This window comes from Bos indicus x Bos taurus, chromosome 4, assembly GCF_003369695.1.
Source record: "Bos indicus x Bos taurus breed Angus x Brahman F1 hybrid chromosome 4, Bos_hybrid_MaternalHap_v2.0, whole genome shotgun sequence".
Lineage (NCBI taxonomy): Eukaryota > Metazoa > Chordata > Mammalia > Artiodactyla > Bovidae > Bos > Bos indicus x Bos taurus.
Window position 1 is genome coordinate 76582300 of NC_040079.1, and position 25243 is coordinate 76607542.

Genomic DNA, 25243 nt, shown 5'->3' on the forward strand with positions numbered 1-25243 from the left:
TATTTGCAGTGACGTGGATGGACCTAAACATTATCATACAGAGTGAAGTCAGACCCAGAAAAAAATATGGTATCACTCACATGTGGAATCTAATTAAAAATGATACAAATAAACATATTTACTTATTTATTTGTGAGAAACAGCCTCACAGACTGTGAAAACAAACTGTGGTTACAAAAGGGGAAATGGCAGGGAGGGATAAATCAGGAGTTTTAGGATTAACACACACATACACTACTATATATAAAATAGATAATCAACAAGGACCTACTATATAGCACAGTCAATTCTACTCAATACTCAGCAATAACTTACATGGGTAAAGAATCTGAAAAATAATTATTATATGTATATGTATAACTGAATCAATTTGCTGTATACCTGAAATTAACATAACATTATAAATCAACTATACCCCAGTAACATTTAAAAAAAATTAAGAAAAAGCAAAGCTGCTTTGATGAAACAGAGATGCAGGTGTGAGGTGGTACTCAGGTTCCTGCTCACTTTACCCCTGCCTATTTTCCCAGCTTCCTTTCTTACCCCAGAGGACTCTCTGGAGTCCTGAGGATTATCTACAATATTTTCTATATGATAAAAAGGCATCTGGGGAATATGGCCATGTCATCCAGCCTGTTTCATGACACTTTCTCTGCTATCTGGAATTCCTCCTCTTTCCTCATAGCCACCTGTTGAAAGGACATCGGAACCCCACTCAAATATCATCTTCCCGAGGAACTCTATCTAAGACAAAACTTCCTTATGGCAAATGATCAGCGCTTCTATTACAGCTTTAGGGACTGCTAGTCTTAGATATTCTGAAACAATCCTGATTTCTAATACTAGATTCTAATATGCTCTTGGATCCATTTATTTGTCAAACCACACTTCAGTTTTTGGCTTGGAAAATATGGTTATAATTACAGCTCTTAGCACAGTCAGCTTTGTTTCTGAGTTATTGATCCATGTAGTTGTCATAAAGTATGCATTTCCAAAGAGCAGACATTGGGTCATTTCATCACAATTAATCATCATTCCTCCTCCTCCCTCTCATTTTCATTGTCATCATCCTTAAATAGTTTATTCATTACTGAGAACACACCAGGCAGGGTTGCACACTTATATAATTACCTCATTTAATTATTACAAAAACTCTGCAAGGTAGGTATATCTTGATCTCCAATTTTGTGATGAGGCAGTTGAGGTACTCAGTTAGTAAGTGACTGAGCTGGGATCTGCCCAAACCCAAGCTCTCTCCCTCACACTACTCTGCCACTCACAGTGTTGCCGAGTGTTTCTTTGCATGTTCTAGAAATGCTTATTCTGACAAATACTGAATAAATATATGCTCAACTGCTCAGAAATGAAAGCATGGAAAAATCACACATGGATAGAGGCTGGGAATTGAAGTATTTCCCTTTCATGCTTGTATGATTCAGAAAAGAACTTCACACTTGTATTTAGTTCCATGTTAACCACTCTGGTGGTTGAAAAGCAAAGCAAATCCATTGGGATTTCCATTTTGCTGCCAGCCTGTGGTTAAGGAAACTGGCACCTCAAAACACAACAGATACTTCTCCATGATTTGTGATGCCTGAGCCATGCTGGATTATCTGAATGCAGGCTGGGATTGGTTCCACACTGCTGAGGCCTGTCCCTGGAGTCCTACAGTACTCCTGGGAGGTGCACTATTAGGCTGCTGTAGCCAAAATAAAACTGGCTGGCCACTGACCATGTGCCCTGATATCTGGAAGTTCCAATCTCTGGCTGTGCACATGTGGAACAGAATAAGGGAGCAGCTTATAAGAACATCTTCAGTGGATGGGATGGAGAAGGGGAGGTGTCTGATAAGATGGAGAAAAAGCCATTATGCTCCTGCTATAGGGTCTTCTTCCTAGTGTTTGTTATCAGAAGCACAGTGTAAGGACAGATGCACTGGAAGGCATCCAATGGCTATGATATTCTGGCCATCCTGAGTAGCCACTAGGTAGAAAGAGTTGTACTAAGACCGTGGAGGACAGAGAGATGATTATGATACAATGTGACACCCCCAGGTGTTTACAATCTAACATACTAAATTTAACTATACACTGAACTGAACTAAGTGTTGTGGTTAAACATCTTTCAGGATGAATCTCTACCTCATGATATATACAAAAATGAATTCCTAAGGGGTTTTGAATTTAAATGTGAAGGGTCCAACTTTAAAATTCCTAGAAAAAACTATGACTGTGAGATAGGAAAGGATGTCTTAAATAACCAAAATGCAAATAATTCAGAATAGTGATATATTTGATTATACCAAATTTAAGAATCTGATTTCATCACAATGGGCCATAAAGGAGAGGGAGATGCCACAAACTGGGAAAAGATATGTGCAATGTATATACGCAACAGAAATGCAATATCCATCATGTATAAAACTCAATAAGGACAAAACAACAATAACAATAGAAATATGGGCAAGATATATCAACACACATATCACAGAAGAGGAAAATGAATAACTCAGACACATAAAAAGATGTTCATTAGTAATCCGGAAGAAAATTAAAACCATGATGATATAGCATGTCACATCTACTACACTAACAAAAATTTAATATTGATTTTATATCAAATCTTGACAAGGATATAAAGCAACAGGGAATCATATGCAGTATATAGAAGTAAATATAGTGGTACCAACACTTAGGACATTTTTCTGGGGTTATTTAGTCAATCTGAAGTTGCTCAGATCCCAGGACTCTGCAAATCTACTCCTAGGAATAGATGCAGGAGTTTTTCCTGATAGAAAACCTTGCACATGTGTACCAGGAGACCTTTATATGAATGATGATAATAGTGATGGCTCTGATACTAAAAAACTGGAAACCACCTCAATGCTCATCAATAGGAAATGAATAAATAAATTCATACTCATATTATAGGAAACCACACAGTAGTGAAAAGGAATAAACTACATTAATACACATTGACATGGGTGACATTCACAATGTTGAGCTAAAAATTTCAAGAGAACATAAAACATATAATTCTATGTTGATAAAGTTCAAAAATATGTGAAACTGAACAGTATATTGTTGAGGGCTATATCCACATGTGGTAACTTATAAAGAAAAGCGAGGAATGATAAACACAGATTTCAGAATAGAAGTTACCTGAGGCAGATGGTGGCATGGAGGGAGAGGAGATAGAGAAGGCTTCAAGTATATTAGCACTGCTCTATTTCTTAAGCTAGATATTGGTCTGCAGGTTCTTATTTTATCTTTGTTGTTAAACTGCACATATATATTCTATAATTTCTTTTCTATTTTACTACATTTCACAATAAAAATGTATTCAAAAGTGTGTGATGGGAGTACTTTATCTGAATGAGAGAGTGAGAAGCAGGACTTAGTGAAGGCTTCATGAGCTGGCTCCTGAAAGATTCATGGGGTTTGAAGGACAGAAATAGACAGAGAGGAAATTCCACTTGGGAAGAAAAGATGAGGAAGACACGAAAGTGTGAAATGGCATAGCATGTCAGAGAATTAGCAATGGCTGGAGTATAAACTAGGGGGATAGAGTAGCATGTTAAGATGGAAAACTGTAGTGGAAAAAATGGCCTTCCAAGAGACAAAGAGCGAGAAAGAGAGAGAGGCACCAAACACAAAATTAAAAAAACTAAACAAAACGTCTTAACACTCTTAGATCTAATGCTGCAAGCAAAGGGGAGTTGTTGAAAACTTTTGAGGAGACGAGGTCAGGGCAGCGGCCGAGAGGAGCTACCACATGCATGAGGTGAGGGATGGTGGTTGAGAGGAGCTACCCCATGCCTGAAGTCAGGGGACTTCATAATCCATGCTGGATTATCTGAGTGCAGGCTGGGATCGGTTCCACACTGCTGAAGCCTGTCCCTGGAGTCCTACAGTACTCCTGGGAGGTGCACTATTAGGCTACTGTAGCCAAAAAAAGTGAAAATGAAGCAACTTAGCAGCAGCAGCCAAAACAAAACTGGCTGGCCATTGACCATGTGCCCTGATATCTGGAAGTTCCAGAGAGCAGAGGCTGTGCGGGCAAAGGAGGGCCGAGAGGAGCTACTCCACGTTCAAGGTCAGGAGGGGCAGCTGTGAAGAGATACCCCTCATCCAAGGTAAAGAGCAGCGGCTGCGCTTTGCTGGAGCAGCTGTGAAGAGATAACCCACGTCCAAGGTAAGAGACCCAAGTAAGACGGTAGGTGTTGTGAGAGGGCCTCAGAGGGCAGACACACTGAAACCATAATCACAGAAAACTAGCCAATCTGATCAGACGGACCACAGCCTTGTCTAACTCAATGAAACTAAGCCATGCCATGTGGGGCCACCCAAGACGGGAGGGTCATGGTGGAGAGATCTGACAGAATGTGGTCCACTGGAGAAGGGAATGGCAAACCACTTCAGTATTCTTGCCTTGAGAATCCCATGAACAGTATGAAAAGGCGAAATGATAGGATACTGAAAAGGGAACTCCCTGGGTCGGTAGGTGCCCAATATGCTACTGGAGATCAGTGGAGAAATAACTACAGAAAGAATGAAGGGATGGAGCCAAAGCAAGAACAATACCTAGCTGTGGATGTGACTGGTGATAGAAGCAAGGTCTGATGTTGTAAAGAGCAATATTGCATAGGAACCTGGAATGTTAGGTCAGGAACCAAGGCAAATTGGAAGTGGTCAACCAAGAGATGGCAAGAGTGAACGTCAACATTCTAGGAATCAGCGAACTAAAATGGACTGAAATGGGTGAATTTAACTCAGATGACCATTATATCTACTACTGTGGGCAGGAATCCCTTAGAAGAAATGGAGTAGCCATCATGGTCAACAAAAGAGTCTGAAATGCAGTACTTGGATGCAATCTCAAAAATGACAGAATGATCTCTGTTCGTTTCCAAGGCAAACCGTTCAATATTACGGTAATCCAAGTCTATGCCCCAACCAGTAACACTGAAGAAGCTGAAGTTGAACGGTTCTATGAAGACCTACAAGACCTTTTAGAACTAACACCCCCAAAAGATGTCCTTTTCATTATAGGGGACTGGAATGCAAAAGTAGAAAGTCAAGAAACACCTGGAGTAATAGGCAAATTTGGCCTTGGAATATGGAATGAAGCAGGGCAAAGACTAATAGAGTTTTCCCAAGAGAATGCACTGGTCATAACAAACACCCTCTTTCAACAACACAAGAGAAGACTCTACACATAGACATTACCAGATGGTCAACACCAAAATCAGACTGATTATATTCTTTGCAGCCAAAGATGGAGAATCTCTATACAGTCAGCAAAAACAAGACCAGGAGCTGACTGTGGCTCACCTCATGAACTCCTTATTGCCAAATTCAGACTTAAATTGAAGAAAGTGGGGAAAACCACTAAACCATTCAGGTATGACCTAAATCAAATCCCTTATGATTATACAGTGGAAGTAAGAAATAGATTTAACGGACTAGATCTGATAGACAGAGTGCCTGATGAACTATGGACGGAGGTTCGTGACATTGTACAGTAGACAGGGATCAAGTCCATCTCCATGGAAAAGAAATGCAAAAGAGCAAAATGGCTGCCTGAGGAGGCCTTACAAATAGCTGTGAAAAGAAGAGAAGCGAAAAGCAAAAGAGAAAAGGAAAGATATAAGCATCTGAATGCAGAGTTCCAAAGAATAGCAAGGAGAGATAAGAAAGCCATCCTCAGTGATTAATGCAAAGAAGTAGAGGAGCTTTTCATGAAGATGGCGCCGAAGGCGAAGAAGGAAGCCCCTGCTCCTCCTAAAGCTGAAGCCAAAGCAAAGGCTTTGAAGGCCAAGAAAGCAGTGTTGAAAGGTGTCCACAGCCACAAAAAAAAAGAAGATCCGGACGTCGCCCACCTTCCGGCGGCCCAAAACACTGCGGCTCAGGAGGCAGCCCAAATATCTTCGGAAGAGCACCCCTAAGAGAAACAAACTTGACCACTATGCCATCATCAAATTCCCCCTCACCACCGAGTCAGCCATGAAGAAAATAGAAGACAACAACACACTGGTATTCATTGTGGATGTCAAGGCCAACAAGCACCAAATTAAACAGGCTGTGAAGAAGCTCTATGACATTGATGTGGCTAAGGTCAATACTCTGATCAGGCCTGATGGAGAGAAGAAGGCATATGTTCGACTGGCTCCTGACTATGATGCTTTGGATGTTGCCAACAAAACTGGCATCATCTAAACTGAGTCCAGCTGGCTAATTCCAAATATAAAAGATTTCACTATTAAAAAAAAAAAAAGGAAGTAGAGGAAAACAACAGCATGCGAAAGACTAGAGATCTCTTCAAGAAAATTGGAGCTACCAAGGGAACATTTCTTGCAAAGATGAGCTCGATAAAGGACAGAAATGGTATGGACCTAACAGAAGCAGAAGATATTAAGAAGAGGTGGCAAGAATACACAGAACTGTACAAAAAAGAGCTTCATGACCCAGATAATCGTGATGGTGTGATCACTCACCTAGAGCCAGACATCCTGGAATGTGAAGTCAAGTGGGCCTTAGAAAGCATCATATTGAACAAAGCTAGTGGAGGTGATGGAATTCCAGTAGAGCTATTTCAAATCCTAAAAGATGATGCTGTGAAAGTGCTGCACTCAATATGCCAGCAAATGTGGAAAACTCAGCAGTGGCCACAAGACTGGAAAAGGTCAGTTTTCATTCCAATCCCAAAGAAAGGCAATGCCAAAGAATGCTCAAGCTATCATACATTGCACTCCTCTCACAAGCTAGGAAAGTAATGCTCAAAATTCTCCAAGCCAGGCTTCAGCAATACATGAACCATGAACTTCCACATGTTCAAGCTGGTTTTAGAAAAGGCAGAGGAACCGGAAATCAACTTGCCAACATCTGCTGGATCATCGAAAAAGGTAGAGAGTTCCAGAAAAACATCTATTTCTGCTTTATTGACTATGCCAAAGCCTTTGACTATGTGGACCACAATAAACTGTGGAAAATTCTGAAGGAGATGGGAATACCAGACCACCTGACCTGCCTCTTGAGAAACCTATATGCAGGTCAGGAAGCAACAGTTAGAACTGGACATGGAACAACAGACTGGTTCCAAATAGGAAAAGGAGTATGTGAAAGCTGCATATTGTCACCCTGCTTATTTAACTTCTATGCAGAGTACATCATGAGAAACGCTGGGCTGGAAGAAGCACAAGCTGGAATCAAGATTGCTGGGAGAAATATCAATCACCACAGATATGCAGATGACACCACTCTTATGGCAGAAAGTGAAGAGGAACTAAAAAGCCTCTTGATGAAAGTGAAAGAGGAGAGTGAAAAAGTTGGCTTAAAAGTCAACATTCAGAAAACGAAGATCATGGCATCTGGTCCCATCAGTTCATGGGAAATAGAAGGGGAAACAGTGGAAATAGTGTCAGACTTTATTTTTTGGGGCTCCAAAATCACTGCAGATGGAGATTGCAGCCATGAAATTAAAAGACGCTTACTCCTTGGAAGGAAAGTTATGACCAACCTAGATAACATATTGAAAAGCAGAGACATTACTTTGCCAACAAAGGTCTGTCTAGTCAAGGCTATGGTTTTTCCAGTGGTCATGTATGGATGTGAGAGTTGGACTGTGAAGAAAGCTGAGCACTGAAGAATTGATGCTTTTGAACTGTGATGTTTGAGAAGACTCTTGAGAGTCCCTTGGACTGCAAGGACATCCAACCAGTCCCTCCTAAAGGAGATCAGTCCTGGGTGTTCTTGGAAGGAATGATGCTGAAGCTGAAAGTCCAATACTTTGGCCACCTCATGCGAAGAGTTGACTCACTGGAAAAAACCCTGATGCTGGGAGGGATTGGGGGCAGGAAGAGAAGGGGATGACAGAGGATGAGATGGCTGCATGGCATCACCGACTTGATGGACACGAGTTTGAGTGAACTCCGGGAGTTGGTGATGGACAGGGATGTCTGGCATGCTGTGATTCATGGGGTTGCAAAGAGTCAGACACGACTGAGTGACTGAACTAAACTGATATTTGATTATACCTGCAATTTAGGAATATATAATTTGGGTGGTAGTATAAAGAATGAGCAGGAGAAATGGGAGACAAGTGGGACCTATCTGTTTACTGGGACATTTCTGGCTAACAAATGAGGGTCTGTATCGTGACAATGGCAGTGAAATTAAAGACGAGAATGTATAATTTGGGATTTGACATAAGGATCCTTGAAGAAAGGGAAAGGTACCTCCAACAAATGCAGAGTTCCAGAGATTCACATGGAGAGACAAAAAGGCCTTCTTCAATGAACAGTGCATAAAAATAGAGGAAAACAACAGAAGGGAAAAGACCAGAGATCTCTTCAGGAAAATTAGAAATATCAAGGGAATATTTTGCCCAAAAATGAGCACAATAAAGGACAGAAGTGGTAGAGATCTAGTAGACAGAGAAGAGATCAGGACGAGATGGAAAGAACACATGAAGAACTGTACAAAAAAAATATCTTAATGAACCGGGTAACCATGATGGTGTGGTCAATCACCCAAAGCCAGACATTCTGGAGTATGAAGTCAAGTGGGCCTTAGGAAGCACTCCAGTCAATAAAGCTAGTGGACATGATTAAATTCCAGTATAGATATTCATAACCCTAAAGGATGATGCTATCAAAGTGTTGCATTCAATATGTCAGCAAATCTGGAAGACCCAGCAGTGGCCACAGGACTGGAAAAGGTCAATCCTCATCCCAATTCCCAAGAAGGGTAGTACCAAAGAATGTTTAAATGGTTGGACAATTGCACTCAATGTCCACGCTAGTTTAAGGTCATACTTAAAATCTTGCATGCTAGGCTTCAGCATTACGTGAACCAAGAACTTCCAGATGTCCAAGCTAGGTTTAGAAAAGGCAGAGGAACCAGAGATCAAATTGCCAACATTTGCTGGATCATAGAGAAAGCAAGGGAATTCCAGAAAAACATCTGTATCTGTTTCGTCGACTACACTAAAGCCTTTGACTGTGTGGATCATAACAAACTGTAGAAAGCTCTTAAAGAGATGGGGATACCAGACCATCTTACCTGACTGTGAGAAAACTTTGTGCAGGTCAAGAAGCAACATTTAGAACCCTATGGAACAACTGCTTGGTTCAGGATCGAGAATGGAATATAACAGGGTTGTGCTGCCACCCTCTTTATTCAACTCACACGTGAGTACTTCTTGAGAAAGTTTAGGCTGGATGAGTTACAAGCTGGAATTAAGATAGGTGGGAGAAACATCAACAACCTCAGATATGAGGATGATACTACCTTAATGGCAGAAAGTAAAGAGGAACTAAAGAGCCTCTTGATGGGAAGAAGAAGAGCTAAAGAGCCGGCTTAAAACTAAATATTGAAAAACAAAACAAAACAAAACAAAAACTAAGATCATGGCATCTGGCCCCATGACTTCATGGCAAATGGAAAAGGTGGAAGTAGTGACAGATTTCCTTTTCCTGGGCTCTAAAATCAGTGCGGATGGTGACTGAAGCCATGAAATCAGAAGATGATTGCCTCTTGGCAGGAAAGCTGTAAGAAACCTAGACAGTGTGTTGAAAAGAAGAGACACTACTTTGCTGACAAAAGTCCATATAGTCAAGGCTATGGTCTTCCCTGTGGTCACTGATGGCTGTGAGAACTGAACCGTAGAGAAGGCAGAGTGCCAAAGAGTTGATGCCTTTGAACTGTGGTGCTGGAAAGGACTCCTGAGAGTCCCTTGGACATCAAGGAGATCAAACCCATCAGAAATAAACCCTGAATAGTCATTGGAAGAACTGATGCTGAAGGTGAAGCTCCAGTATTCTGGTCAACTGATGAGAACAGCCAATTCAATGGAAAAGTCCCTTATACTTGGAAGGATTGGGGGCAGAAGGAGAAGACGGTGTCAGAGGATGAGATGGCTGCATGGTATAAATGAACATAAACATGGGCAAACCTTGGGAGATGGTGAGGGACGGGGAGGCCTGGCATGCTGCAGTCCGTGGAGTTGCAAAGAGTTGGAGATGACTGGGTGACTGAACAACAATAACATCCTTGAAGTATATATCCATTTCCAGAAAGACAGATCGAGGCACTGTGCTCTGGCTTCCTTCACGCCAGCCTCTGCTCGGGACCCAGCACACTCTGAATAGCTAACTCCAAGCACTAACTCAGCAGTTTGCTCCCCAATTCCCTCTGGTATCAGGTATACCTCTCAGTCTTCCTTGCTTGTTCTCTCTTTAGCTAGGAAGATGATATTTGGAAATGACCCACTTTTCAGTAGTCATTAATACTGCCTCTCTTTGCTTCTTTACATTTGACCTTAACTTCCCTTTCTGGGATCAATCACTCTTCTCTCAAGAAGAACAAGGCAAAGTCACGCTAATAGGTTGAAGAAATCTCCTTTACTTCATGCAAGAAACTAATACTGCTGACAGTGTCCTAAAGACCAGTGGTATAGTCACTGCTTTGGCAGATCATTACACAAAGAAGTGAGACTCTAAGATGGCATTGTGTCAAGAAATGGAAAATTTCTTGGTTTGAAATGGAAAATGAGTGACTTGGACATCCAACAGGCAGTCAGAAATTCAGGTTAGGCATTTAGAAGGGATGTCAGTCCACAACTCCTAAAGCTGGCCAGTAATGAGACAAGCCTGCCTAGGAGATTGTGCTGTTTCACACAGGGTCAAAAACAGCTGGTGGATTCCAATATACAGAAGAACTTACTGAAAAACCAGTATCTTGTCAAGTTGAATCAGTCAGGAGCCAGACACAGTAACGACCTTTTTAATCCCAGAGAAGGAGGCAGCAACCTTCTGCAGGCAGGAACAGAGGCCATTTCTTTGTTCAATAGTGCAGGCACCAAGCAGCAGCCCCAGGGAATGAACAGGCTGTGGACTGAGGATGCTGTTTTGCCCAAGGGCAAGACACCAGGGCACCACGGAGGAGAAGCATGAATGACCTGGACTCACATTTGAAGACAAGAGAGCCTGCCTCTTGAGAGCTTCTGAATTGCTCTGCTGTTCATTTGACTTTAATTTCCCTTTCTGTGCTCAGTTGTTCTTCTCTCAAGAAGAATAAGGCAAAGTCATGCTAATAGGTTGAAGAATCCCCTTTACATCCTGCAATAGACTAATATTGTTGACAGTGTCCTAAAGACTAGTGGCACAGTCACCCCTTTGGCAGATCATTACACAAAGACATGAGACACTAAGATGGCATTGTGTCAAGATAAGGGCAGTACTGTTTGCTCTGCTGTGCAAAGTCCTGTGTGCATAAGGATCAAGATGTATTTTGTGTCCATTTTCCTGATTAAAAGAGAAGTAGAAGAGTAGACAGAGCAAACCGAGTGACTCTCTACCTACTCAGAAGAAAAGCTTTAGGTCTAGGGGAAAGATGGGATGACAAAAAAAAAATCTCAGGCAGAATACCAATTTTGCATAAACACTGGGAAGACACTTCATAAGAATGAAGAGGGAAGAAATCTTGATTTATTCTCAGATACAGATGGAGAAATGATGATTTAGTAGAAAAGAGGAATCTATACTCACAAATCCTCCTCTCACTGAAGAGGCAAGTAAAATGTGTTTGTCAGATCACGGCAGTGGTTTGTAAATGTTCTCATTCTTTTCCATAGGCAAAAAAAAAAAAAAGAATAATTAAAATGCGAAGATTCTCCTAACTTCCAATTTATTCAATTTCTTCTGTGTCTTTCCCCACCAAGATGCAATCCTAACACTAACCCTTTGATTTCTTATCAAACCTTTAACCAGCCCTCATGGGAAGCTGCTTTTGAAATGGTGCAAAGTTGCACAACCCAAAGAAGAAGAAACAGGGCAGAGAAACTGGGGCCCTCCCCGAGTGGGATAATGAGCCTTAAATAATTGACAATGGAGTCTAGAGCCAGTGAGCCGGCTCTGCTGCCTATGGCTCCTTCTCTAATCAAGGCAATGCTCTCCCTCATTCCTGAAAGGAACTCACATAGCACATTTAACAGCGTTCATAGGTCAGACTCTGAAAATAGAAAGGTAATGGATTTGATCTTTGTGAGGGGGTTTTTCTTTTTCTTCATAAAAGGCACGGAGCAGAATCAAACAATAAAGGGAAAGCCTCACTTTTGCAGATGATCTGAAGGGTGATTCAGAGTGATGGCTGAGAGACGATGGGCGGCTGAGTGATAAGGGCTGTGATGACATGTAAAGGCTCACGCTTCATGCAGGATAAGCTTTCTGTGTTTACTGAGTGTCAGCACCCGAAGGTGATGAAACATCGGGTAGGTGATCTTTGCAAGGCAGGGTTCCTGAAATGATCTACCTGAGCCCAGACAACTGCTTTGATTCTCCAGTTAGACTGCTTTATTCCTCTCTTAAGCACTTGTTATCTCTCTTCTCTTGTGCTCTCGATTTTATCAACTCCTTACCTCATTTATCTGCATTGACCTGATAGGAACTCAGCTCTGCAGAGTTGGAATATTCTGCCAAGCTCTGTTGTTCCATCATTCGGCCAACTACACTGCTCTCCTGTGGACCTTTTCTAATAGGCTCCGGCACACCTGTCTTGTAACCCTTTATTCTGTCATGTATCGCATACCTCATGCTTTTGAGGTTCTTCGTTATTTCCTGTTTGACCTTATTTTACCTTATTTTCCACTCTTACCTTGTCATTCCCATTTGGTGATAAGGAGTTTACAGATGAGGAAGGCAAGACATGAACTGTCATGTAATTTAAGATTAAGGGTATTTAAATAATATTAGGCACAGTAAGGTTTTGCCTATACCATCTCCTTGACACTGCAAAATCTGTAATAATTAAATACAGCCTCAAAACAATGGTGCATTTACAATGAGGCACTAGGGCATAAGAAGCTCACCGTGAGTTAGACTGAATTTGCCCTGTGTATTCATATACTTAGTTATCTATGAAGTCCCATGGCCTGGTCCATCAGGTGCCTTTGTGGTCATGTACTTAATGTTAGGTAGTTAGAATAGGAAAAAGGAGACCAGAATGGTAGTGATTAAAAGACAAGGAAGGGAAAAGCTTGCAAAAATAGAACAAAGGAAGGTCCCAGGAGGACTGGAGTGAGGACCACAGGTAAAACAAACAGCACTCCTGGCTAGCCTAATTTACACAGGGCAGGCCCAGGGGGAGGAGAAAAACATAAAAAGAGGAGCCAAAATTGGGACAGAGGCCTCTCTTTTCATGTCTTTTGGGTCGGCATGCCCTCATGCCTCAAGGATGTATTTCCCTTTACTTTCTAAATAAAACTGAGCTGTAACACTGGTCTGTCTGTTGCTTCAAATTTTTGTTGCAACGAGACAGAATTGAGGAAATTACAAACTATCCCCAAACTTAGTGAGCTTGCTTATTGTATCCTGCCCTTCAAAGGCTTCTGTTCATGCATTCATTCAGCAGTAAATGTTTACTGAGCATTCACCATGTGTCAGGCACAGGGGTACAGTGGGGAGCACAGAGCAACATGGCTCCCACTCCCCAGAGCTTATATTCTAGAGAGACAAATGTCATAACATAATCACACATAAATGTAAAACGAGCAGTAGGAAAGATGCTATGAAGCGCCTGTGACAGGCAGATATGACCTGATCAGAGAGGGGAGAAGAGAAGCCTTCTCTGGGGATGAGATGTTTGAGCTGGGATGAGAAGGACAAGGAGGAGATAATCTCGTGAAGAGGAGAGGGAAGCACGTGAACTATCAGAGACTGAGAGAGCCTGGTTGTCAGCTGCATGGAAAGCAGGGGAGCCCAGGTGAGCTGAGCTGGGGAGGGAGACAGAGCTGGAATGGATATGGATATATCCATTATGGGTATGGATAGCCTTGGGTGGGTCTGATCTTTACCCTGAAAGAAATGGGGTGCCACTGAAGGTTTTTAAGCACTGGGCAGATAGACCAGTGCTCCTTTTGCATTTTCAAAAGGAGCCGCTTTATCTAATAGATGGGGGAGGGGGGAGGTAAATACATGTTGATTTTTATTTTCAAAGCTTTCATGACCTCTTGATCTCCACATTTACTTAAAAAAATGCATTCTGTATCTCCAGTTTAGACTACTGAGTATTTTAATAGAAGCATAAGCCTTGAGGAGCAGAAGAAAGAGAAAGAAGAGATGGAAACTCAGGAGTATCGAAGCAGGCATTTTCCCCTTCCGGGAAAATATTTTCCCATTTTACAGATAAATAAAATTGATTCTATTGAATAACTTATGGGATATGTAGACATGCTATCATTCTATGAGTTGCTAGGGTTGATTCAACTGGTCATGCTGGCTAGGAGGACACTTTTTCCCCAATGTGTGTACCCCTGAAGCTGCCCACAGGAGGCCTGGTATTTGTTTGAAGCTATAGAAACAGCTGTATGACAGGGTAACTCGTCCAAGGTCAGAGCTAGATAGGCAGTGGGTTGTTGAGCCAGTTTGAATATCAGGTCTTCCAGGCTCCCGCCATTCTAGTACCCCATATTTCCTGATAAGGGAGGAGTAGACAGAGGAAGAAGGAAAGGGACCAATGTAGGGAGTAGCCTAAGAAGTCACTAAGACAGATAAGAACTTCCTTCTAAGCCAGCCTTCAAGGTAAGGAAGAAACTGAGTGAATTTAAGTGACAATGAAAGTACCTTAGATTAGATGATTAAACATAAATGAAGTGAATGTAGTTCTTCACAGACATATGTCAATTAACAGAGATAGACTCTTCAAGCCAAGACCCATGGATGGGTGTATCTCACTGTTTTTAACCTAACTTTTTCCTCCTGTGGGGAAATTCTGTGTGAGAGAGTCTCTTGTTGCTAAGGGAGACAGATTCTTTGCTTTGTTTCTCTAGACTCAGGGCATATTCATTCAAGACAATATGTCCATGCTACTCAAACTCAACGGCAGGATGAAGCTAGATATGAAAAGGGCTCCTCCGCAGATTCAGGCAGCTATGCAGGCCATGCATTCATGGCCTAGACAAACAATACTGGTCCATGGAAGATAAAGTTGGGTTCTTCTGCACGGTCAGCAGGAATATGCACCCTACTAAACATGGCCCCTCTCAGAACTGATTTCTCTAGGATCTGGCAGGAGATGACAAACACAAAATCATTTTGGGCCATTAAAATAAGTTTTCTAGGAGTGAAAACCATCTTTAAAAATTCAAGTACAAAGAGGAGGCAGAAGATCAAAATTTTCCCAAGATTTTCCTCACCATGCACAATGCTGAAACATTTTGAGCAGTCCTGCATTCACTTCTCCTAAAAGTTACACCAGTAATACTGGAGTAAGAAAAAACAAGAGTACTAGTTACACCAGCATACTACTGGCTAACTGCACTGGGTCCCCAGACCCTGGGTCCCTAGAATAGGAGCTGCTTCCCCATCCCTGCCCTCAGCCATTCTGCCTCCCCTTTGCTTTAGGATCTGTCTACAATAGATGATGGAAATGGGGTAGCTGTGAACCCCACACCTTCTGGAGACTTGTTTGGCTTGTGCAGGTTTTTTAAATGAAAAATTTTTTCAAGTCTAGCTAATTCTTAAGAATACAGATTTTTGCTTTCTCTTGAAAGTTTGAAGACTTAAAAGGAGGAAGACAGCATTCCCACAGATTCACAGTTGGCCTTGGCAGTAGAGGCTGCTCCTTAGGAAGGCCAAGGGCCCTGTGTTCTTCACTTGTTCTGTTCCCTACCTGGTTCCTGCAGGAAGTGAGTCTGTGACCACCCCTAAGCTTTGTGAGACTGTGGGCAAAGCAGAGCTACTGGAGTGCAGAGGAGGCAAAGAGTGGCTGGGGGTGAGGAGGGAGCCATGCTTCTCTCTGCCCAGAACGCAGCAGAGTGCATATCACAGGGGCTGGACACCTTGGGCCCACCCTAGGGCCAAGCTGTGGAGGTCTCAGCAGGGCTGGAGCAAGAACTCATCAGTGGCTATATGGGCAGAGGGCAGTGGAATTGGAGATGGAGAAGAAGACAGGCTACAGAATGACTGTAGCTGGTACATGGAGGGTACCCTCTGGGGTTCTTACATAGAGACACTGAGAGGGAGATTAATTGACAGTTCTAAGGCAGGAGATAGTTTTAGCAACCATAATTTGGTCATTAAGGATATATGTGACATAAACTTGCTTCTAGCAAAATGCTGGGTTAGATAACCCAAATTACCGTTGCTGAACAGGCAAGAAACTAAAGGCTCCTCTGATGCCAAAAACAAAGTGAATGTAGGTAGGACTCTTAGGAGGCAAACAAATGCCAAACAGAGTTTTACGTTTTTCTGGGAAACCTGTTTCCATTTTGATGGATGCGCATCAGGAATAGAAAATACAGCTTGGCCCTGTAAATAGGAGATACCTGCATAAACTGGAAACCCAAAGACTTATTCAAAGTAAGCTAAAAAGAACAAAAAGAGTGGGACAGAAAAGGAACAGAATAAACAATAGGATCAAATAAAATTATTGGTAATCAAAATTAATGTAAATTGACTATAATGAGTTAGTGAAGACATATTGTTTAAAAAATTCAAAAATAGCTACATAGACCAGAGAAACACATAAAATATAAGGACACAAAAAGTTGAAAGCAAAGGACAGAAGACACACCAGATAAGGAAAACTTAGTGTACTTACTAATATCAGACAAAACAGACTTGAAAGTAAAAAGCACTGACAGAGATGTGATAGGTTGCTGCATATGATAAAAGATTCAATTTACCTGGAAAATATAACAAATATCTGAGTACCAAATAACACAGTAAACATAAAGTAAAGCTTGACAGATCAAAGAAAAATGTACAAGATTTTTAACAAAAAAATGTTTAAAGCACCTAGTTCAATATATAACATATCAGATAGAAATTATTGAGAATAGAGACTATTTGAATAACACAATACCTAAGCTTTAGGTAAACACAGCTATAGAATATTGCACTCAATAATTACAGAATGCACATTCTTACATTCTTTTCAAGCACATATGGATCATATAAAAAACCTGAATACACATAAACTTGAAGAGTAAGCCACAACAAATTTGAAAAATTGAAATCATATAGAATATATTCTCTTATGGCAATGGAATTGTATTAGAAATTAAGAAGAGAAAACTAACCAAAAAATTCCCATACTCTTAGGAATAAAAACCAAACACATCTTCTAAATAATCCATGAATAAAAAAGAAAACAGTGGAATGAGTCATAGTGGAAATCAGAATATATTTAGAACTTTAAAAAAATGAGCATACTATATATTGAAACTACAGCCTTAAATTTGTACATTATTAATAGAAATAAAGAAAACTTCAGAACTACTGATCTAAGCGTTCAACTTAAGGAACAAGAAAAATAAGAACAGAGTTGACTCAAAGAAAATGGAGCCAAGGAAATATCAAATATAAAAATAAATGAATAAGCCAGAGAACAAATATGTAAGCTGGTTCTTTAAAAGAATAAAAAAATGGCCAAATCCCCTGACATGATTAACAAAGAAAAACAGAAAGAATACATACATATGCAATAGTCAGGTAAATGAGAAGGGAACATAAACAAAAATCTTTAAATATTAAAAATATAATAAGATAATCTTATAGAAACTTTGAAAACTAAGATGAAATAAATTATCAGAAAAAAATGATCAGAATTGATCCAAGAAGAAACAGAGAAACTAAAGAATACCCTAATTATTATAGAAACATAATGTAGTTTAAAATTTTCACACAAAGAAAATATACTAGATCTGGATGGATTTACAGGTTCATCCTACCAAACACTCAAGGACAATTCTCAACTTACATAAGCTTTTCCATATAACAACAATGATGACAATAACAAAAGGGATTATTCTTTCTCACTTAATAAGACTAGTATAACACTAATGTTGAAATTATTCACCAACACTTCAAGAAAAGAAAATTACAGGCTAATCTTACTTAAGAATAAAGCTGCAAATAGTTTAAGGGAAATAACAGAAAATTGAATTGAATGATGCATCAAAAAGATTATCATGAATAAATATAGTTTATCTGAGAAATCAAGAATGATTTAACATAAAATTCCATTAATATATGAATAATATTCTTAATTATATTAATTAGCATATTAAAGGGAAAAGATTATATGTTTTCTGTGGATGTACAAATAGTTCACAAAATTCAACATGTGTTCATAATTAACTATCTAGCAAACTAGTAACAGAATGGAATATTCTTTTTTTTTGAATTTATTTTTAATTGGAAGATAATTGCTTTAAGATGTTGTGTTGATTTCTGCCATACAACAATGTGAATCAGCCTTGAGCATACATACATCCCCTCCCTCTTGAACCTCCACCCCTCCCCACCCCCATCCTACCCTTCTAGATTGTCACAGAGCACTGGGTTGAGCTGCCTGTGTTGTATAGCAACTTCCCACTAGCTATCTATTTTAATACGGAAATGTATATGCTTCAGTGCTACTTTCTCAATTGGCCCTGTTGTGTTCACAAGTCTGTGCTCTGTGTCTGTGTCCCTATTTCTGTCCAGCAAATAGGTTCATCAGTATAATTTTTCTAGATTCCATATATATGCATTTATATATGATATTTTTCTCCTGACCTACTTCTCTCTATGTAACAAGCTCTAGGTTCATCCACCTCAGTTCAACTGACTCAAATTTGTTCCTTTTTAAGGCCGAGTAATATTCCATTGTATATGGAGAGGGCAATGGCACCCCACTCCAGTACTCTTGCCTGGAAAATCCCATGGATGGAGGAGCCTGGTGGGCTGCAGTCCATAGGGTCACTAGGAGTCAGACACGACTGAGCGACTTCCCTTTCACTTTTCACTTTCATGCACTGGAGAAGGAGATGGCAACCCACTCCAGTGTTCTTGCCTGGAGAATCCCAGGGACGGGGGAGCCTGGTGGGCTTCCGTCTATGGGGTCGTACAGAGTCGGACACGACTGAGGTGACTTAGCAGCAGCAGCAGCATGTATGTACCAAAACTTCCTTATCCATAGAATGGAACATTCTTAATTGATAAAGCTTATTTATATAAATTCATTCAACATTATGCTTAATGGTGAAAGCATTCCCTTTAAGATTAGAATTAAATATGAGTGCTTGTTTGACCACTTCTATTTAGCATCATACTGAAAACCAAGTAAATAAATATATAAAATAATAAAAATAAATAAAAGGACTTGAAAGACACAGAAAATGTGAGTATCTATGTAGAAAATCTAGAGGAAGTTACAGATAAGTTATTTGAATTAATATGAATTTAGTAATTTTGTATGATACAACTGATAAATATACAGAAATCAACTGTTTTTTTTTTATTGGTACAGTTAATTTCAATATTACATTAAAATACAAGAGTAAAAGTATTAAGAAAATGTGCAAATGCTTAGAATCAATCTATCAAAATTATGGAAAATACTATGAAACTTTAAGCACTTTATAGAAAATCAAAATAAATAGATTATATCATGCTCACAGATAGAAAGACTCAATATTATAAAGATACAAGGTTTTCCACTTTTATTTATAGATTCCAAGCAATTCCAATAAAAACCCAATAGGACAAGAAACTGCTAAAATTTTATATGGAAGGGCTAAGGTCCAAGAAAATTCAAACACTCCTGAAGAATTAAGAAGTATGTCTGGGGATGAGGGGATAGGAAGTTTCTCCATCAAAACTCAAGACTTATTAAAAGGTAGATAAGTATAGTATTGATGTAGGTATAGACAAACAGACCAGTAGAGCAGTATAAGGAACCTATAAACAGCCCATCGTATTTACTATGGAGCTGTCACTGCAGATTGCAGGGAAATGAGAGGATACCCAATAAATGATGCTGTGACAGGTGGTTATCCATATGGAAAAACTGAAATTGGATTTCTTCCTTTTTCCACACGCAGAAATCAATTCTACCTAATTAAAGACAGATTTGAAAAAGCAAAATTATAAGACTTTTAGAAGAAGATGTAGGGGGTCTTCAAGAATATGACTTAGGGAACGATTTTTCAAAGATGACACAGACAGCAGAAATTATAAAAGAAAAGGCTGATTAAGTCAATTACACTAAAATTAAGATCTTCTGTTTATGAAAGGGCATTATAATGAAAGTAAAACTACAAGCCATAAGGTGGAACAAGATATTTGCAACACATCAATCAATGAAAAACCATCATCAGGAACATATAAATACTTGGCTCAAAATCAATATGAAAAGAAGGAATGATTTAACAGAAGATGGGGTAAAGATATGAATAGACATCTTTATTTGGGAGGAAATAAAGCCCAATAAACCTAAGAAAAGAAATATTATTTGTAATCAAGAAATAGGTTTATATTTGCATTTATATATAATTTTCTACCTACCAGAATAAGAATTTAAAAGCCTGAAGTACAAGTCTTGTGAGGATGTAAAGGAAGGGAAACTTTCATATTGCCAGTATGAGTATAAATTTGTACAACCACCTAGGAAAATATCTTTGTATTATTTAGTTAAATATATGCTCTCCTAGGTATATAGTCTAGTCTAGAGAAAGTTGTGCATATGTGCAGCAGGAAGTATATACAAGGATAGTATTAGTTGCAAAAAAAAAAAAAAAAAATTGGAAAAAGTCCAGTGTCCACTAATACAGAAAACTTCAACTCGCCATTTATAACTAATGGAGACTGTAGCATATTCATACAATGGCATAATTTACATCTTCATGCATCAACTTGGATGAGTGCTATGAACATAATATATAAAAAGTAAACCACAGAGAAGAACATGTATAAGATTCATTCATGTTAAGTTCACTAAGTGTACAAAACTAAATGATACAGTTGAGAGGTACATACATGTGTGGTAAGACCAGAAGGAATGATAATATTTAGGGTGCTGGTTACCTCTGGGGGCTGGAGAGTGGGAGGAGAATGGAATCATGGGAGACTGGAGATGTTCTGCTTTTTTAAGTTGGGATAAGGGCTCACGGGTGCCTGAATCATTGTTAGTGTTTATACTATTACATATGTTAGAAATGTTCTTCTGGTTTTATGTTTAATTAAAACAATATAAAGTAGAATACTTTCTATAGTCACAGGCTAGCCGTGTCTGGTCCACAGGAGAGGTGATGAATTTAAGAGAAGCTGCCATCAGGGAAGTTGCTTTTTCATTAAAAAAGAAAGAAAATGATGGGTAAGCAGTATCTTTTTCACACATTGTTCAGTCTTACAAATTTTTGTAGGTGATCTCAAGGCCCACTCCTGGTTGACTTTGTCACATATGAGTTTCAGGAAGAAGATAAACCATTTTATAAATAAGTTTATGCAATGCTAAGTAGGCACAGATAGCTACTACCCAGTTATTAAGGTGGGGAAGCGAAAAGTGATGCTATTTCTTGAAAATAAAAAAAGCATTTTATGAAATAGGAAATGTATTCTACTTTTATGGAAACAGGAAAATAGTTTACCTTTTCAAGGTAAATATTCAAGGAAACATTTTACCTTTCAAACTTGATCTCTTTTCAGATGTCTTCTAACTTGACTCTCAGATTTTTCTTTAAGCACTATCTCTTCCCTCCAGAAGTCTCTTGATTTCTTAGATTCCTGCTTCACTGAGCTTCACCGGTAAATCACTTCATACAGTCATTATTCTTTGCCTGTGCTTTCTATTTATACTCAGTTTTTAATTAGATTGTGTCCCTAAGAGCTTCATACCAGAGATTTATTCATCAGTTATGAACATTTTATCCCTCTCAACTTTATTAGACTCTTTTATAAACTTAAAAAGTCTTCTTTTAAAAACAGATTATTAATATGTTCTAATCCTTTCTTAAACTTTTCCTTGAAATCTGAAAGTCACTTGTGTTTCTCTTCTGATGTCACCCTTATTGAATGACTAAGGAAGAGCAATCAGACAAGATGATTATGTTTCTATTTCCCATTCCCCTTATTTTCTACATTTACAGATTGTTTTGTGTGTTTAATTTTTATTACATAGTGTTAAAACATTAGCTAGTAATTAAAGTCAAAACTTGCTACTTGCTAATTTTTTAAATAAAGTCAGTATTTCATGAAATTATGTTTCACATTGTTTTTCGTAGTGTTTATTCTAATGGCACTATGCTATTCAAGCTCCATTTCATGACATGTTCTCATGTATAAGTCTCTCAATAATGTCAGTCACTCATAAATTAATACCTCCCTTCTTTGTCTTAATAAGAAAAATCAATTCTACTTCCCGAAAAACTGCTTACACTTTCCCAACAACTCTATATGGTATTAATAGATATAATCCTTCCTGTTTCATAGGTATTGATGTTAAATGGTTGTTGGTGATGGTTTAGTTGCTAAGTCGTGCCCGACTCTTGTGACCCCATGAACTGTAGCCTCTGTCCCTGGGATTCTGTGGGCAAGAATACTGGAGTGGGTTGCCATTTCCATCATGTTTGCTTTTTTTGGAGATTGAGAGAGGGCTGCGGGTTTAGAAGGGATCAAAATAGTTATATTTTTAGTAAATCTTTAAATTCATTTATTGTTACACTTATACATTTCTGATAAAGGGGTTTTTAGAATCTTTTAAAATAAGCATCAAATTGATCTTCTGAAAAAGATTTTCTTATCCTCTCCCCTGTATCTAGACTTGCCTTGTACATTTGACCCTCAGAAAGAGTCATTATTTTCCTCACTACTTTCTGATTGTGGTTTGCTTTTGGTACGTTTTCATATTTTGAAGGAATCCATTGACCTTACTAGGAAAAGTACTATCAGGATGCTTGCCTGATCTGACTCTTGTTTCAAGTGGAAAGAAAGTGTTTATTTAACCAAAAAATTGAGTAAGCGTATAGTACTTTCCAAGGAAGAAGAAGAAGAAAAAATCATGTTCTTTGCGAGTACTTCTTAAGCAATTTGAAAGTCAGACAGTCTAATTTGCCAAAGATCTCTGCTAAGATAACTGTTCCTGCTGCAGATGCCCAGAAAGACAAGAGTGAAATACTTCACCTGGGACCCACTTTTGGGATATGCCTACCTGTCTCTCACCAGATCCATGAGAGAACCCCTGAGGAGGGAAGATTTTTGGCATTTCTCTTGGATGCCCAGGAGGTCACTCGGATGCCTAAGCACATTCTTTACAAATCCATATCTATGGCATCATTTATTAGACTCCCCAGTGTAAGGGGGATGCTTTCACACTGGTGCTAGCCACCTTCTTTGACTCTCACTTTACCTGGCTTCTCTGTAATCTCAGCAAAGTCCTGTACTACTAAACTGGCACAAACCACCACTGTCCTACAAGCAAGACTAACATAAAACATCCAGAAAAGTCTCAGGTTCAGAGGCTAACACCTGTGCATTAACTCAGTGTTCAAAAGTAGTGTTACAGCCCTAATCCTCAGGCACAGAAACTCATTAACTATTACATGAAATGATTTTTCAGAATCACCTAGCTCTTGTGTAGTGATTCTGAGTTGGGCAATTTTACTGTACTGAGTTAAATCTAAGACACCACGCTATTACCAGATACTTCCTGATTTTCCCTTCTATTTCCGATCACAAAAAAGGTGGGGGCAGCTATACACTGTGTTCCAAAATTACTTGATCATGAAGAGCTTGTTTAGTCAATAATGCATTAAGAATGAAGGTGAAGAAATCACAATTAACAAGGAGAAACGTGCCTGACTGGTTTAAAGGTTGGGAAAAACCTGTGCTAGCTTCTCGTCTTGGGAGAAGGCAATGGCACCCCACTCCAGTACTCTTGCCTGGAGAGTCCCATGGACTGAGGAGCCTGGTAGGCTGCAGTCCATGGGGTCGCTAGGAGTCGGACACGACTGAGCAACTTCACTTTCACTTTTCACTTTCATGCATTGGAGAAGGAAATGGCAACCCATTCCAGTGTTCTTGCCTGGAGAATCCCAGGGACGGGGGAGCCTGTGGGCTGCCGTCTCTGGGGTCACAGAGTCGGACACGACTGAAGTGACTTAGCAGCAGCAGCGGCAGCTTCTCATCTTGAACTTATTTTTAATGTAGCTCTTGCATCTCTAGTTCACCTACTTTTCTCAGAGGTCTTGGAACTTTCTAAACCAAGCCATAATACCCATGGAATGAGCAGCTGCCTTATAAGGATCATCTGCACAGATTTTTAAGATATATATATATATATATATATATATATATATAAATATGTAGATCTTACCACTGTTGCCCAGATTCATATATACACAGATATAGACCTGGGCAACAATGGTATAAAGGGGGGATGTTATAGTAAGATGAAAAATGAATTCCTAATTACTTTTGTTTGTTAAATTCCCATATTGGTAACCTATATGTTATCCAGTTTATGCATGATTTTAAAGTAATCAAACCACTGAGTTGTGCAAATATTAATCTATCCTGTTCCTTGCTGAAATAATTTAAACATATCTGTGAAATAAACATTATTGCTAATTAGTAAATACTAATGAAGGTAGAAAAGATTAGCTTTAAGTGATAAAATTTGATATCAAACATGAAAATAAAATCTGAATTAATTATGTGCTATGATCAAGAACAATTGCTGATCTTTAATTTTGTAGATAACAAAATATTTATCACATTCAAAGTAGCTAATATAAGTACTTCTGAACTTATATGGTGAAGTAGTTTTCTTCCCTGACATGGAGTTTGTTACCCTAGACAAGTTCTCTGTTGGTGCCATAAGAATCCATGAGTAAAAAAAAAAAAAAAAGAAGTCTGAATATTAAGTATAACCATAACAGTAGAAAAAAGTCATCCCTGACAAGTCCTAGCCTTATTTTAAAGATCAGAGATAAAATCAACCAATAAAATCTGATCCCCAGAATTTCTGTGACTCTCAAGTGACTTGTTTTCCTTGAGAATTAAATGTTAGAAATATATATGTATATAGTAGTCCAAAATAAAGACCCATAATATCTAAAACTGGCCATAATAACTTCTTTTGGACAGCTTGTACACAGGAAGAATACGTTGCTATATAAAAATGACACCGAAAATGAGGAAATATTGCTGATTTTTATAATCGTTGACAAAGAGTGAAAGTACCATTTTTTGAAACCTGGGTAGAAGACTCATTTTTATCACCTGCCAGAAGAAAAACAGCTTTCATAAAATTGAGCACCTGTCTACAGAATTCTAAATCTGTTTTTACATGGATTTAGAGACCTGAGGTAAACCAGTGGACGGGAAAACTCCCTGGACAGGATCTAGGGGGAATGAACAGAGCCTGGGTCACACACGTCCTCACTGTGCCGCACCTATGTCACCCCAGCTTCCCTCCAGCTC

At 39.2% G+C, this 25243-nt stretch overlaps 1 protein-coding gene and 1 pseudogene across 12 annotated transcripts in view; one reads left to right on the forward strand and one right to left on the reverse strand.

Moving 5' to 3' along the window:
• MAGI2 (membrane associated guanylate kinase, WW and PDZ domain containing 2) overlaps nucleotides 1–25243 on the reverse strand; it is a 1464809-nt gene that overhangs the window by 108421 nt on the left and 1331145 nt on the right. The window lies entirely within an intron of this gene.
• On the forward strand, nucleotides 5728–6235 carry LOC113891580 (annotated as a pseudogene).